At 47.8% G+C, this 14,922-nt stretch overlaps 1 long non-coding RNA gene across 2 annotated transcripts in view; it reads left to right on the top strand.

Annotated features, from left to right (window-relative positions):
- Positions 1-14,922, top strand: part of LOC110258102 (uncharacterized) — a 158,060-nt gene that overhangs the window by 120,599 nt on the left and 22,539 nt on the right. The window contains exon 1 of one of the 2 annotated variants that reach the window (XR_014834947.1): positions 13,184-13,804. The exons of the other annotated variant lie outside the window; for it this stretch is intronic. This is a non-coding gene — a long non-coding RNA (uncharacterized LOC110258102). Of the gene's footprint in view, positions 1-13,183; positions 13,805-14,922 lie in introns of those variants that run through there. 2 annotated transcript variants of the gene reach the window in all.

Below are 14,922 nucleotides of genomic sequence, written 5' to 3'. Positions count from 1 at the left end.
TTCATATCTACACAAATATAACCCAAAATCTATTTTACAAGGGATCCACAAATACAGCAATCCATTCTTTTCTATGCTGACTGGATGTCACAAAAACCAATTCAAAATCTTTTTGTGCTTCCAGAAACGGTCCCTGGGAGTCCCACACTTTCCCAAAGCCCTATTTGATAAGTGGCACTTTGTATCAGGTGAAAGAAAATTAGACCAAAGTTGCCACAGCATCCATTTTCATGCGGGAAATTTGAGGCATTTATGGCTCCTTAACGGATGACAATTTTCTGACTCCAGAACGAAGTTGTGTTCCAAAACGATGTTTTTCTTGCTAAAGCCAAACTTCCACTAATTAAAACTGAACAAGTGGCTTGATTGGGAGGCTGACACCATCCAGGCTGTGCACACAGCTCTGTTTGTTTGTTTTTGACTTTCTGGATGTTTAGATGAAGAAAATTTATTCGAAAATAAACGCTGCTGGGTACGTCGGTAATCAAGCTCTGAAGAAATACTGGTGTGAAAATCAGATTTAAACCTCACATGCCTTAAAAGAATCTAATTAGTTATGCATTTGGAACATGGGTTTTGTAAACGCAGCAATCTCTGTCTTGGCGATGCATCTGCTAGAGAAGCTTAATTTCAGCAGCATCGCTCTGGAGTGGATGAAGCCGTGTGTCTGAGCAGAGGGGACACTGCTGGTTACCTTTGTCATCACCCTGCGCCAGCTCCTCCTCAAAAAGCTCTGGTTTGTTCAGCCTTCCTCGGCTCCCCTCCCCCGAGCTCATCCCCCAGGACTGCCACCTCTCCTGTCCTCCAGGGCTGTCCCTTGATAGGGATTGTTTTAGGAAGGGACGAGAGACCCGCCCAGTTCTGTGCCATCCTACCCAGAAGAGTTCTCCTGGGGGCTTGGCTTCGGGGAAAGTGTTGTTCTTCCCAAGGGAGGACCAGGAACCGAGATTGGCATCTTTTTCCTCAACATGGTAGCCGCAGGAAGCCTTAGCTCCTAGGTTCTGGCTTACCTGGCGGGACTTCCTGAAAGCAGTATGACAGGAGAGAGGGTCCATTTCGGGCAGGGGTCAGGGGGTGGTTGAGAGACCCATCGAGGAGAGTCAACGCATCTTCCTGAGCTGTCGAGGAGAGGCTGGAAATAGGGAGGTGGAGATGAGAGGTGTCTATGCAGACATGCCCAGCGGAGAGTCATTGGTGAACGAAGATGAGATTATCTAGTGAAGAGACAGAGGTGGGAGGATGTGGGGCTGGAGAATGGAGGATGTGACAGTTCACTCTAAAGTAAGGAGTTTCTGCTAGGTCTCAATGGGTTAAGCATCCAACTAGTGTCCATGAGGACGCAGGGTCGATCCCTGGCCTTGCTCAGCAGCTTAAGAATCCAGTGTTGCTGGAAGCTGTGGCATAGGTTGCAGATGGGGCTTGAATCTGGTATTGCTGTGGCATAAGCCTGCGGCTGCAGCTCTGATTCGACCCCTATCCTGGGAACTTTCGTATGCTGTGGATGCAGCTGTACCCCTCCCCCCAAAAATAGTTCCCTGATGACCCAGCAAGTTGAGGATCCAGCATTGTTGTTGCTGTGGCATGGGCTCAATTCCTGGTCCAGGAACTTCTGTGTGTCATGGGTACAGCCAAAAACTAAAACGTAGGAAGAGAAATAAAAGAGCAGCCTGTGTTTTCAGTGAAAGATGAATGAGGCATTGCAGGAGAGATGGAAGATTAGGACAGGGAGCATCTCAGAGGAAGTGGGTCTTGTGGTCCCCCATTCTGCTGAGATGCATGTCTGAGGAGGGCAGAAAACCAGCCTGTGTTTCTCAGAGGCAGAGAGACTGGGCTTCATGGACAGAGAGCATGTGTCAGCTTGCTGTTCTGTGTAACAGGTGACCTCAAGTCTGCCAGCTTAAAGAAAAGCACCTGTTTATTGTATCATAGTTTCTGCATATCAAACATCTAGAACGGATGAAAGCAACCTACATATGTATCCACAGGTAGAGTAATTAGGTGTAGTCCCTTTTCACAATGGAATATTACTCAGACATGAAAAAGAATGAAATCATGCCATTTGCAGCAACATAGATGCAACTATAGATTCTCATACAAAGTGAAGGAAGGGAAAGACATGCATTGCTATCGTGGCTCAGCAGGAATGAATGTGACTAGTATCCATGAGGACTCGGGTTCGATCCCTGACCTCACTCATTGGGTTAACAATGCGGCAATGCCACGACCTGTGGTGTAGGTAGCAGACCTGGCTCATGTCTGGCATTGCCGTGGTTGTGGTGTAGGCCAGCGGCTACAGCTTCGATTCGACTTCTAGCCTGGGAACTTCCATATGCAATGGGTGCAGCCCAAAAAAAGAACAAGAAAAATAATGTATGCTATCAGTCCTGTGTGGAATCTAAAATATGGCACAAGTGAACCCATCTGTGGAACAGAAACAGACTCACAGACCCTGGGAACAGACTTGTGGTTGCTGAGGGGGAGGGACTGGCATGGACAGGGGGTCTGGGGGTGAGTATATGCAGACTACGACCCTGAGAATGGATAAGCAATGAGGTCCTGCTGTACAGCACGGGGAACTCTGGTCTTCTGGAATAGAATAGGGTGGGAGATAATGAGAAAAATGTGTGTATGTAAACACACAATACATATATACATACATGTAGTTGGGTCCCTGCTGTACAGCGAGTTTGGCTCAACATTGTAAATCAACTCTGCTTTAAAAGTCATGGGGAAGGGTGCCGTGTCTCCCGCTCCGAGTCTCATGGGGTTGAAATCAAGTCTCAGGCTGGGACCCTGATTCCATCCGGGTGGAAAGACCCTCCTGAATGTTCACGGGTGGTTGGCAGAACTCGGTGCCTCTCCGGCTTTCCGCGTGGCCCCTCCATCCTCCGAGCCAGCAATGGCCAGTCAGGACTTCCTCAAGTTCTGAGCCTTTGCATCCTGTCCTGCCTTCAGCAGGTAGGAAGCTGTGAGTTCAGAGCTCTCGTGATCCCCTGGGAAATCCAGCGTAATCTCCCCGAGAAATCAGCAAAGCCCTGACCGTCATGATGTCTGCACGAGAGAGTCTGCAGAATAACAGATTTTCCAGGAGGGGGTAAAGTTGGGGAAGATGAAGTCCTGCCAACCCCATCAGGAAGGGAATAAATTCAGGAGGAAGTGGGAGGAGGGGTGAAGACAGGAGGCGGCAGAGGAGGAGAGAGATGGATGGAAAGAAAGCGGGTGGAGGCGTGTCTCGGTTTGGGTTGATCCAGGCTGCACACAAGGCGGTGTCTACACTAAGGCAGGAGAGCCCTTGGTGTGCAGATCTGCTTGAGGGAGGAAGTGCGGGCAGGGGGTCCAGGATGGCGCCCGTGCTGAGAAGAGCCCCGGGGTGTCCTCGGGCTGCGCTGCCGCCTCGCTGGGAGGCCCCGGGGGAGTTTCTTAACCTCTCTGGGCCTCAGCATCGCACTGTGTAAAGGGGCCTGAGGACAGGAAGTGTCTCCTGGGGGTTTTGAGCCTCAGGCGAGTTCCCGCAGATGCAACACCGGCAACCGTGTCTGGTTGGCAGTGAGAGCTGGGGTGGCATCAACGGTGCTGTGGGGAGAGTCGTCGTCCTCCTCTCCTGTGAGGCTCACAGCGCTGCTTCCCTGAGGGCGGGAGCAGGAGACCTGCAGCCGTGGGAGTAAAAGTGAGGCAGCGCCCGTGACGGTGGAGTCCTGCGTGATATGAGCAGTGTCCCACGGCCACCGTGTCCAAAGAGGAGAGGTACGGCCACCAGGACAGGGATCCCTGAAAGAGATGGCACGTGGTCGTCCTAAGGGGAATGTGAGCCCTGGGATAGAAAGAAGTCATACGCGCACCGTGATGGAATTACAGTGGTGGAGCCACTGCGATGATGTTACAGTCTTGTGGCCACCAGGAGAGTAAGGAGAGGACGATGAGCCCTGTGATGGTAATAAGAGGAAGATGAGCCTGTTGTAGTGATTATAGTTCCATGGCCACCATGTCGGAATAATAGCCATACAGCCACCAGGAGAGTGGCAAGAGGAACAGGAGCGCTGGGATAGCAGTTACAGTCCTATGACCATCACGGTACTAAAGTAGCATTACAGCCACCGAGACAGTAAACATCGTAGTGTGGCCACCAGGATGGTGAGAAGGAACACCTGCCCCTGAGAGAGGAGGAGGAAGAGGACTAATACGGCAAGCACGGTAACAGTAACAATGTAACCTTATAAATAGTGGCGATTTATATATCAGTGTACACTACAATGATAGATTTATTAATAGAACAATTATAACAACTATATAATTAGAATTTTAAATGCATTATAGGAAGTAGGAAGTCTAAATCTAAACGGGCTGTATTAGCACAGTTATATTTTAGACCAAAAATTATCTTATCTGTATGAAAGTTGTAGTTTTTAGAGAATTGAGAAGCAGAAGAAAATACAGAATCAATGTAAATCATATTTAAAATAAAATATCTTGCAATTGAAAAATAAGAATGTAATCTTATTAATGATTACAATTACATATTGTATATATAACAATTATATAATTGTATTATAGGTTAATAAAACAATTATATAGTTATAGGTTAATAAAATTATATAATTATACGTTAATAAAACAATTATATAATTATAGGTTAATAAGACAATTATACAATTATAGGTTAATAAAACAATTATATAATTGCATCATTATAGGTTAATAAAACAATTATATAAACAACTTGTTATATAATTTTAATTATATAATTATGTAATTGTATAATACATGATTATATAATTATAATCATTTAATGATATTTAATTTTTAATTATATATTTATAAACAATTTTCATTACAATAGTATGACAGTTATAAAAGCTTTAAAAGTAACTCTTACCACAATGAAAATAATAGCTTTTATTTTTTATATACCGTTTTGTATTAATATATATTATTACTCATAATGATTTCTGTTAAAAATAATATTTATAACAAGTAAAATAGACATCATTTCCATGGTGTGTGTTGACATATCTAACTGGTGTTACTGTTATGGAGAAATCTCTCCTAAAGCAGAGAATCCAGTAGCTCTGGGCCTATGGTGACAGGAAGGAGGGCTGCTCTTTGTGAACTTAGGGATGGGGGCATAGGGGTGAGAAGATGCAGGTCATGGCTGTCCTGATGAGGATGAATCATAGCTGCTGGCTCAGGCAGGGATTCCTGGTGCAGCACACTCACCCACCCTCACAGTCGCGGTGCCAAATGGAAGAGTGCCTCAGTCAGCTCCCCTGCCTCTCTGGGTGTCATGCTGCCCTTGAGGCTCAGGGGCACCTGTGTCTGTGGCTGACCAGTCCCCCTGTGAGCCTCAGGCCCTCTAAGGATGATGAGCCTTGGGGACCCGGTGGGGACAGGGCTGTGACTCATCTTTGTAGAAGCCTGGAAATGGAGGGGCAAGGAAGGGACCACAGTGGGTGACCCAGCAGAGTGTCCCCCACTGGCCTGGGGGGGAGAGCAGTAGAGACAATGCCTGTGTCCATCCTAAGCTCTGCCACCCAGGTCCGCCTAGGGTGGATGCTAGTCACCCGGGCCTGTGCTCCAAGGGCCCTTCATGGCCCTGTGAGCTGCCTGGGGGCATCCAAGACAGGAATGCCCAGGCTGTGCCTTCAGGCCTTGTTCGGTCTCATCCATGCGGCCCTGTGTGCATTCTGCCCACTGGGGTCCCGTGTCCAGGCTGGAGGGGAGGAGGTGGTGTGGAAAGATGCCCATCCTGAGCACCAGGGGCTCTGCAGCAGCACGTGTGGTCACGACACCGTGAAGGTTGCACGGATGGTAGCTTGTGTACCTGGGTGTGGGACGAGTTTTATTGCTGTTGCACAATGTACAGGGCTACTGATTCTGTTCATTTTTTTCCTGATAAGATCATTGTTTCTGAGGCAATAGAAGCTTAATAACCAGAACAAAAGCCAAAGCCATTTTTGCTAATCCAGGTACAGTTGATTTATAATGTCATGTTTCAGGTGTACAGCAAAGGGATACAGCTACATAAAAGTATTTTTTCAGATTCTCTTCACTTCTAGTTTATTACAAGATAATACAGTTTCCTGTGCTGATCAGCAGGTCCTTGCTGTTTACCTGTTTTATATAAAGCAGTGTGTCTGTTAATCCCAAACGCCTAAAATATCCCCCCCACCCTATTGGTAACCATGAGTTTATTTTCTGTCTGTGAACCTGTTTCTGTTTTGTAAATAAGTTCTTTTGTATCATAGTTTAGATCCCACGTATAAGTGATAACACATGATGTTTGTCTTTCTCTGACCTCATTTAGTAGGATAATTTCTAGGTCCATCCATGTTGCTGCAAGGGGCATGATGTCATTCTTTTTTTATGGCTGAGTAATATTCCATTGTATGTCTATGTTTTCTCTCTATAACATCATCTTCATCCACTCCTCTGCTGATGGGTGTTTAGGTTGCTTCCATGGCTTGGCTATTGTATTCAGGGCTGCTGTGTGTGGGGGAGCATGTGTATCTTTTGGAATTAATATTTTCGTCTTTTCCAGGTACATGCTCAGGAATGCGATTGCTAGCTGAGAGTGATTTACAGTGTTCTATCAGCTACAGGTGTACAATGTTGCGATACAGTGTTTTTATAAATGATGCCCCATTTAAGGTTATTGTAAAGTCTCCAAAGTTCCCTGGCGGTGCACTGGGTCAAGGATCTGGTGCTGTCACTGCAGTGGCTCAGGTTGCTGCCATGGTGCAGGTTCGATCCCTGGCATGGGAACTTCCACATGCTATGGGTGCACCAAAAACAAATAACTAAAAATCTCGAAGTTATTTTCCAACAGCATGAAGTGACTCCTGACCCTGGCCATGGCAGAAGCAGCCGGTGGTAGCCTTGTTCTTTAACAGGTTACAGCCAGAAATGCTGGGTGAGACACGGAAGGCGGTGGTCTGAGACCTCTGCATCCGGTGGACAGTCAGGACTTAATGACACCACCAGGTTGAAGAGAGTCTCCCCCCAAATCTGTGTCCCTGGAATCTCAGAAGATGACCTGTCTTTGTGAATGTCACAGGTGAGATGAGCTCCCACTGGAGCAGAGCGGGCAGTTAATCCGATGACTGGTGTCTTTTTAAGAAAGGGGGACATTGGGGTAGTGTGTCTCCCCGCCAAGGGGCTCCCAGGCTCACTGGCAAACCCCGGAGGCTGGGGGAGGGGCTTGCGTCGGGCACCACCCACCCCTCCCTCATGGGGAGCAAGTCTCTGTCTCTAAGCATCAGGATTGGGTGACTGGCCATGAGTTCTCCCACCTGTGACTCTATGTTCTTGAAGTCATGCATCTTTGAACCAAGGACCAGCAGCTAAACAGGAGAAGGCAAACGTGGGAGAGGAGGTTGCCCCTATGGGACGACTTTTCTTTTTAGGGCCGCACCTGTGGCATATGGACGTTCCCAGGATTGGGGTCGAATGGGAGCTGCAGCTGCCAGTCTACACCACAGCCACGGCAATGCCAGATCCCAGTCATACCTGCAACCTACGCTGCAGCGTGCAGCAACATCAGATCCTTAACCCACAGAGCAATGCCAGGGATCGAACCCTCATCTTCATAGACTCTATGGCAGGCTATTAACCCACTGAGCCACAAAAGGAACTCCATCATCTCTGACTATAAAGTGAGGTTTAAAATGGGCAGCCGTGGGAATCCACCCCAAGCTGCATTCCTGGCCCCTGTCCTTTAGTTTCTCGCCTTTTGACCTCAGACAGAGGAGCCAGGGTAGGACCTGAGGGCCCTGTAAGGTTTTCTGTGGGAAAGCTGTTAAGAATGCTTTCAAAACCCAAACTGAATCCTCGGGGAGATGAACAGCTCTTCCCTGTGGGGTCTTAAATGCCAGTCACTTAAAAAATAAAAGACAACTTCAGGAATTCCTTTTGTGGCTCAGTGGGTTAAGAACCCAACTAGCATCCATGAGGATGAATGTTTGATCCCTGGCCTCGCTCCGTGGGTTAATAATCCGGGTTTCCCGTGAGCTGTGGTGTAGGTCTCACAGCTCAGATCCCACATCCCTGCGGCTCTAGGTGTAGGCTGGCAGCTGCAGCTCCAGTTAAATCCCTAGCCTGAGAACTTCCATGTGCTGCAGGTGCAGCCCTAAAAAATAAAATAAAAAGCAAACAAAACCCTTCAGATATGACCTCAAAACTTCAATTCGATGTCAAACTCCCACAGGTGAGAGGAGGTTATTACTTTTCAGAAAAGTAAACTGCCTTGAAAAACGACAGCCCAGCACCCTCCCCGAGGCCATAGCACCCATGTTAACAGGCAGTGAAAGGCCTCTTAGGGTGGCCAGTTCACAACCTGCCTTTGGAGAGGGTGCTGGTCTCAGAAGCCAGGCTGGAGGAGGGTCCTTTGCAGACGGGGGGAGGGGACCTACTTTGGACGCGTGAGATTCTGAAAGGTCAGCTGCGTTCTTCACCAGCAAAGGGTGGTTTTCCCTCTGAAAGGGAACCAGTTGCTGGTGAGATGCCCAGACTCTCCCGCGTTCTGCCAGGAGGAGCGTGGCGCTTCACAGCAGCTCTGTGGGCAGATTCTGGAAACACAGGAGCTGTCATTGCTGGGCAAAATAGAGGAAAGCAATCTAGAGGGGAGACCCTGGGGGATTTCAAAGTCCTTGGGGCGTTCCCATGGTGGCCTGGCAGGTTCATGACTGGATGTTGTCTCCATGAGGATGCAAGTTCGATCCCTGGCCTCACTCCATGGGTTAAGGATCTGGTGTTGCCATGAGCTGTGGTGTAGGTCGCAGTTTCGGCTTGGATCCTGTGTGGCCATGGCTGTGGTGTAGGCTGGCAGCTGAAGCTCCTATTTGAGCCCCAGTCCAGGAACTTCCATGTGCCGCAGGTGCAGCCCTAAAAAGGCAAAGTCCTTGATAATAACCTATAAGGGAAAAGAACTTGAAAAGAGTATGTGTGTGTGTGTATGTATACCTATGTGTACATACGTGTGTGTGTGAGAGTATATAACAGAATCAGTGTGCTGTGTACCTGAAACATGACATTGTCAGGTGACTCTACTTCAGGGTTTTTTTTTTTAAGTCCTGCATAGAATCCGTTGTCCAGGAGCTTTCACCTGTTCCCAGCCGTCTCTACCGCTCACATCTCTAAGCCCTAATTACTTTCCGCCAGTCACGAGGTCATTGGACACACCAGTCAAGACAAAACACTGGTTACATGTTGGCTTTTCCAGCAAAAATCCCCCCTGTATATGCCTTAGACAAGTCTTAGCATTTGAAGGCACAGGAGATTTTCATTGACTCAGACCCCATGACCCAAGGGTGTCTGAAGCCCAATCCCGGCATCTCAACCTGGAAGGATGAGACCAGACAGGTCAGATGCAAAATGCAGCAGGGAAAACGGCTGCCCTGGAATTTGCCCTGGAGGAGCGGGCGTGCCAGGCGCAGTCATGGCCCCAAGCCCATGATTTGGGGATGATGGCTCTTGACCTTTCGGGGTGGCAGGTTTGGTTTGGTCAGGGTGCTTTCTGCCAAACACGGCACCGTGTGCTGCTTGTAGCAGGCAGAGCGTCTTCATCGGTGGTGATGGCAAGATATTGATCCCGGGCAGGAGTCCCCCCGGGGTTTTACGTGTCGCCCAGGAAGGCGATGAATCTCCTTTATGAACACGACATAAAGTAATCAATGCATTTGGCAGATTCACTAGGACGTTAAAGAGGCTTGGAGAAGAGATGGAATGCCTCAAGAATCCATTTAAAAGGAAGAGTAATAGGGTTGTTATATCCATGCCAGAATATTTTACCAAGAACGGCCAGCATCGCAATATACATCACGTTCTGTTTATAGCAATAAAAATCGGCTCACAGGGAGCGGGTGTGGAAAAAGACAAACTCATGAACGTTTGTGAATGGAAGAAACAGCCCAAGGAGCTTTAAGATCTTGGGATGAATTATCTTAAATCTTCCAGAGCTTTCTACTCAGACCAAGGGGTTTTTCCTTTTTCTTTCAAACTAGTTTATGTTCTTACCCTCTGAGAAGGTAAAACTATTTTTTTGTTGTTTTCAAAATTTTAAGTTAAAAATCTCCCTCCCATTCAGCTTGGTAAAATTGCTTAAAAGTAAAGGGGTTTTTTTGGAGTTCCCGTCGTGGCACAGTGGTTAACGAATCCGACTAGGAACCATGAGGTTGTGGGTTTGATCCCTGGTCTCGCTCAGTGGGTCAAGGATCCAGTGTTGCCATGAGCTGCGGTGTAGGTCACAGACGCAGCTCAGATCCCGCGTTGGTGTGGCTCTGGCGTAGGCCGGCAGCTACAGCTCCGAATAGACCCCTAGCCTGGGAACCTCCATATGCCAAGGGAGCAAAAAAGGCAAAAAGCCAAAAAAAAAAAAAAAAAAAGAAACTGCAAAGGAGAGCAAAGAAAAAAGTCAACTACCTCTAAAAGTAAATAGGAGTTCTCTTGTGCAGAGGGTTCAGGACCCAGCATTGTCACTGTACCAGCCTGGGGTGCTGCTGTCATGCAGGTTCAATCCCTGGCCCAGGGATTTCTTTCATATGCTGCAGGCACAGCCAAAAAAAAGAAAAAGAAAATTTTAAAGTTAAAACAGCTTTTCAAAGCCATTAAGGTAATTTTTAAAAGCATTTCAAGTGAGGGAAGGGCTGAATGTGAACTGCCTCTGCATGACGCAGCCTCTAAATGAGATCAACCATTCGGAGTTCCTGTCGTGGCTTGCTGGTTAAGGAATCCGACTAAGAACCATGAGGTTGTGGCTTCGATCCCTGGCCTGCTCAGTGGGTTAAGGATCTGGCGTTGCTATGAGCTGTGGTGTAGGTTGCAGACAAGGCTCGGATCCCACGTTGCTGTGGCTCTGGCGGCTACAGCTCTAGTTGGACCCCCAGCCTGGGAACCTCCATATGCCGCAGAAGCGGCCCTAGAAATGGCAAAAAGACCATAAAAAAAGGTTTTCTGTTAGTATTGACAATATTTAAAATGATGTTTTGGAGTTCCTGTTGTGGCTAGCAGGTTGAGAACCCGACATAGTCTCTCTGAGGACGCAGGTTCAATCCCTGGCCTCAGTGGGTTAAGGATCCAGTATGGCTGTAGCTGCGGTGTAGATCGTAGCTGCCGCTTGGATCCTTCATTGCTGTGGCTGTGGTGTAGGCTGGCAGCTGCAGCTCCAATGCGACCCCTAGTCTGTGAACCTCCATATGCCACAGTGCAGCCCTAAAAAGACAACACAATAAAAATTAAAATTTTCTAAAAATTGTTTTAAAGCATTGAGTTAAATAATCTTTAAAGGGCATTGAGTTAAACTAATTTTTAAAAGCCACTGAATATAACATTTCAGTGGGGCAGGAGGGCTGAGTGTGAATTGTATGTCTATGAACCTGCTTCCAAGTAAAATTAACTTTTTAAAAAGATGTTGACAGTATTGAAAATTACATGTTTATCAGACAGAACAGGGCTTGAGAAAGGCAATAACGTCTAGAAGTTGGGTTTCCATCAAGAGGCAGAGCCCTCTGCCTTCCGGTTTCCTGAGGTGACAGGCTGGCCACCACGGAGAAAGGCAGGATTGTCCCGTCCCTCTTTCCCTATGAAGGTTAGGCAACCACGTCCTTAATCTTCCGGGCAGTGAACGGCTGTCAGAGCTGGGAGGGGTCGGGGGTCTGGTGTAGAACTGTGTCGACAGGCAGGATGGACACCTGTGAGGGGGGTTGGAAGGAAGCCACTGCAACCCTCCAAAGTTCCTGCTTACCTTGACCACCTAAGCACGGGGTAAGGACAACGTGTGGCCATGGCCATAGGACTGTGTGACCCCGTGTCATGGTTTTGGAGAAGCAAAATCCCTGGAAACTGAAGTCCCATGAGGTGGAGCTGGTGTCCTCTGGGGCATCTCATTTATTTCCATCAGGGCTGACCCCCAGCAGGCTCTGTGCCAATGTCATGGGTGCCCAAGAGTTGGTTGGAAGATGCCCTGTGCCCCTTTAAAATTGGGTCTCCAAGACAGCCAACTGGTACATGAAAAATTGCTCAACATTGCCAATCATTTGGGAAATGCAAATCAGAACTACAAGGAGATATTCATTGCAGCTCTATTCGCAATAACCAAGACGCGGAAATGACCTAAAGTTGTGGTATCATATGTTTGTCCTCCTCTGTCTGACTTTGCTCACTCAGGATGATCATCTCCAAGTGCATCCATGATGCGGCAATGCCATGAGTTTGTTCTTTTTCATGGCTGAGTAATATTCCATTGTGTATAAGGACCACATCTTCTTTATCTATTCCTCTGTCGATGGACTTTCAGGTTGTTTTGATGTCTTGACTACTGTGAATAGTGCTGCTATGAACATAGGGGTGCATGGATGTGTTCCAGTTAGGCTTTCTTCCAGATGTGTGCCCAGCCAGGTATGGGATTGCTGGATCACATGGTAGTTCTGTATTTAGTTTTTTGAGGAATCTCCATCCTGTTTTGCATAGTGGTTGTACCAATTTATGTTCCCACCAGCAGTGTAGGAGGGTTCCCTTTTCTCCACACCCTCTCCAGCATTTTTTTTTTTTTTTTTTTTTTTTTTTTTTTTTTTTTTGCTTTTTAAGCCACACCAGCAGCATATAGAAGTTCCCAGGCCAGGGGTCAAATTGGAGCTACAAATGCCAGCCTACACCACAGCCACAGCAACGTGGATCTGAGCTGCATCTGCAACTGACACCACAGCTCACAGCAATGCTGGATCCTTAACTCACTGAGTGGGGCCAGGGATGGAACCTGTATCCTCATGGATCATAGTTGGGTTCATTTCCACTGAGCCACAACAGGAACTCCTCCCCAGCATTTATTATGTGTAGAAGGTCCACTGCATTTTTAACCAGTTCCTCTACCGCTTCAAACGCTGGCCCCACAGAGGTGCGTTCAGGGAAAACACTGCTGAATTTGCAGAGACGATTTGCAGTTTTGTCATTACTTGTCTGGGTTAACAGGAGCCTCTCAGCCTTGGTCCCATTTATGGAACAACAAATCCAAGAGCCGTTTTCTTTGCACCTTCCTGATGTTCAAGCACAATGTTGCAGTGACTTTATTTGTGTGTCATGACACATCAGCTGTGGTTTCAGGAGTTGGTCTGAAACAGCACGTGAATCATGGACCAGCTTCCACTGGTCTGGCCCCTTCAGTGGGTTGTTGATTGCTTACCTTGAAACGGCACCCGCTTCAACTGGTTTTGCCACCTTGAGGAGGTTGCTGACTCATCAAATCTTGAGTTATTTTATGGGGACAACCTGGTACCTGTTCAAGACAGAAGCCCACATCTCCAGGACGACCCCAGAACCATGAATCTTCTGTCTGCAGAAACTAAAGAATAGAAAAGTTGCCGGTGCCACCCTTGACGAGGCGGGAACTCTTTCAATGGGGAGCATCTGGCTTCAGCCACAGGGGTAGCATCTGTGGCCTGACTCAAGACTAGCCAGTCAGCTTCCCCAACTCCTTGAACTCCACCCAGCCTCTGGATGGAGGAGACAGGTTGGAGAGCCTTGCTTCTGGGCGCCTTGCTGGTTGACCGCACGGCAACGCTCTTCCTCTTACTAAAGCTGGTGCCGTGGGTTGGCTTCTGTGCGTGTCCGACGGGGAGCCTCTGCTCGGTGACAAATCTGACCGTTTCTCATGTGCCCAGTCGCCTGAGCATCGGGCGTCTCAGCCAGTACGCACTCTACACGCCCCACTGGCTGCTCAGAAGGTCTGAGATGTGTGTCCCCGAGGGATGACGGAACACTGGTGCTATTTTTCATCAGGCTGTTGTGCAGGATCCTCCTTCGTCCACCGGACGCAAAGGTAAGAAGGCTGGTGCCTCTGGGTCTGCAGCCTGGGCTCGATGTCCACGTGCCTCCTACTGGGTCACGTTCAATCCCGTCCAGCCTCACGGAGGCAGGGGAGGCTGACAGCCTCCCTGCTTCAAGTAGCTTCACCGGGGAAAAAGACAGAACAAAGAAGAATGTAGCACCTCCAGGAATTCTTGTCTACATGGCCTGTGGTGGTGCTGGATGGCATAGGACAACCCAGAGCACTCCTGGTCCCGCTCTGCCCATCAGTCTGGGTTTTTTTTTTTTTTTTCCCTGCCTCATCTTTTTATCCAGCCCAGGCAGTGGTCACTCATAGACTTGATCTGAAAGCCCTCAAAGAAATAGGCTGAATTTTTTTTTTTTTAAGTAGAGTTGATTTACAATGTTGTGTTAATTTCTGCTGAACAGCAAAGTGATTCAGTTACACATGTGTATATGTTCTCGGGTTTTTTTGTGCTGTTTTGTTTTTTTTTCCCTTTTTGTCTTTTAGGGCCATGCCAGTGGTATATGGAGGCTCTCAGGCTAGGGGTCGAATGAGAGCCACAGCTGCTGGCCTACACCGCAGCCACAGCCACAGGGGTCTGAGCCGCGTTTGCAACCTCCACCACAGCTCACGGCAATGTCGGATCCTTAACCCACTAGGGAGGGCAGGGATCAAAGCCGCATTCTCACGGATACTAGTTAGGTTCACTTCCGCTGAGCCATGATGGGAGAGCCTATGTGTTCTTAGGTATATTCTTTTCTGTTCAGGTTTATCGGGGAAAGTGGATATAGTTCCCTGTGTTGTGCAGCGGGACCTTAGCATTTTGAATTCTTAATGAGTCGGACAGTTGTCAAATCGAGGTGGGGAATCCAGACTAAATACTGTCTGGATGTGAAGATGTGTTTTCTAAAGACTGGAATCTTATGTCTTCTTTCAATATTTTAAATTTTATTGAAGTATAGTTGATTTTCAACATTGGGATAATGGGATCCTATGTCTTTAGAGTCTCAGCTTTAGGGGAAATGATGACATTTTAGCTCGGTCACTTTGCCTTCAGGGGAAGGTTGTTAAAGACAGAGCGAGGGAGAGGGGCTCGGGGGGTGATCAGCTTGGGGACACTCTTCGGG

This window comes from Sus scrofa, chromosome X, assembly GCF_054392235.1.
Source record: "Sus scrofa isolate SSC_HxYL_T2T_F1_AM1 chromosome X, Sscrofa_HxYL_maternal_Yorkshire_Landrace_v2.0, whole genome shotgun sequence".
NCBI classification, from domain to species: domain Eukaryota; kingdom Metazoa; phylum Chordata; class Mammalia; order Artiodactyla; family Suidae; genus Sus; species Sus scrofa.
The sequence above is the reverse complement of the archived record's forward strand: the minus strand, read 5'-3'. Positions and strand labels throughout refer to the sequence as shown.